The sequence below is a fragment of the Neovison vison genome, chromosome 1 (assembly GCF_020171115.1).
Source record: "Neovison vison isolate M4711 chromosome 1, ASM_NN_V1, whole genome shotgun sequence".
Classification (NCBI taxonomy): Eukaryota; Metazoa; Chordata; class Mammalia; order Carnivora; family Mustelidae; genus Neogale; species Neogale vison.
This window is the reverse complement of record NC_058091.1, coordinates 250,472,653-250,474,517: the sequence shown is the minus strand read 5'-3', so window position 1 is coordinate 250,474,517 and position 1,865 is coordinate 250,472,653. Positions and strand designations below refer to the sequence as shown.

The 1,865-nt window shown below is 41.9% G+C and overlaps 1 pseudogene; it reads right to left on the bottom strand.

The window, feature by feature from the left end:
- Nucleotides 1–593: 593 nt before the first annotated feature.
- On the bottom strand, nt 594–1,618 carry LOC122901752 (annotated as a pseudogene).
- Between the last annotated feature and the right edge of the window lie 247 nt (nt 1,619–1,865).

Below are 1,865 nucleotides of genomic sequence, written 5' to 3'. Positions count from 1 at the left end.
ACAAAGTAAAATCACAGAAGTAAATCTAAAATATAAATAAAAAAATTAAACATGTCAGATGAAAGTCAAAGAGTCATATATGTAATAATAAAACTCGGCCCTCTGTTTTTTAAAAGACATAATTATGCATAACGATGCAAGAAAGTAGACATTTCAAATACAGAAAAAGATACACCAAACAAAAACCATAGGAAAGGTGCTATTGTGAGATCAATATCAATAGATCATAAGACAAAAGATTTATTAGGGACACTAATTTTTTTTTTAAAGACACATTTATTCAGCGTCATGATCAGACTATTACATTTAGCAATCAACAGCATGGGTGCAAAAAAAAAATCTACATTAAAACCCTTTGTTGGAATGCTTTACACTTTCCACAGAACAGAAACTAAAATAACCTGTTATACAATTAGTCACAAATACAGTCCTCGAGTTTTTTTGCCCATACACATGAGTATTGTCTAAAACGTGTCTTCTTTGTAGCAGCTAGGCCCTGCCACCACTGTGCTTGGCTGAGTTCACTAATCTGTTGTAACCTGTAGCTTCCCTCTCACTTCTCTGTCTCTCCTCTCCTGCTAAGCTTTGTTTCCTGGCAGTAATCAAAACCTTCTGCCACTGTCATAGCTGCTGCTGCTGCTGGAACCACCATAGCCACCTTGGTTTCGTGGTTTGGCGAAGTATTGGCCTCCACCACCATAAGGGCCAGAGCTTCTGCCTCCAAAATTGCCTCCTTTCATGGGTCCAAAATTTGAGGATTGATTGTTGTAATTGCCAAAATCATTATAGCTTCCGCCACCTCCAAAGTTGCTTCCATCATTACCAAATCCGTTATAGCCATCTCCACTGCCACCATATCCACCACCACCTCGACTGCCACCAAAGCCACCTCGACCATTGAAGTTTCCTCCGCGACCAAAGTTGTCATTCCCACCAAAACCACCTCCACGACCACCACCAAAGTTTCCAGAACCACTTCGACCTCTTTGGCTGGATGAAGCACTAGCCATCTCTTGCTTAGAGAGCGCTTTCCTTACTTCACAGTTGTGGCCATTCACAGTATGGTATTTTTGAATGACAATCTTGTCTACAGAATCATGGTCATCAAATGTTACAAAAGCAAAACCCCTCTTTTGCCACGGCCTCGGTCAGTCATGATCTCAATCACTTTGATTTTCCCATACTGTTCGAAATAATCTCTTAGATGATGTTCTTCAGTGTCTTCTTTAATGCCACCAACAAAAATCTTTTTCACAGTTAAGTGGGCACCAGGTCTTTGAGAATCTTCTCTTGAGACCGCCCTCTTTGGTTCCACAACTCTTCCATCCACCTTGTGTGGCCTTGCATTCATGGCTGCATCCACCTCCTCCACAGTGGCATATGTGACAAACCCAAAGCCTCTGGAGCGCTTGGTGTTCGGATCTCTCATTACCACACAGTCCGTAAGTGTTCCCCCTTGCTCAAAATGGCTCCTCAGACTCTCATCGGTTGTTTCAAAGCTCAGACCTCCGATGAAGAGCTTCCGCAGCTGTTCAGGCTCTTTGGGAGACTCTGACTTAGACATGACGGCCGTGGGAGGGGAGACTTTAACGATGCTTACTCGGCGGCGTCCACGGGCAGAAAGAGGGACACTAATTTTTACGTGTGGATAAAATAATCTAGCCAGAAACCATAATTCTGAGTCCTTGTGAGCCTCACTATGCAGCCCCCATTATACAAAGAAAAATTGAAAGAATTTCAAGGAAAAGCGAAAAATGTCGAAGTTTGGCTAAGTAGAGCGTGTTTTAAGAGCATAATTAACAACCTTGGGTAAACATAAATGAGTGTGTGTGTGTAGATATAAGTATAGGTACAGAAATGGATAA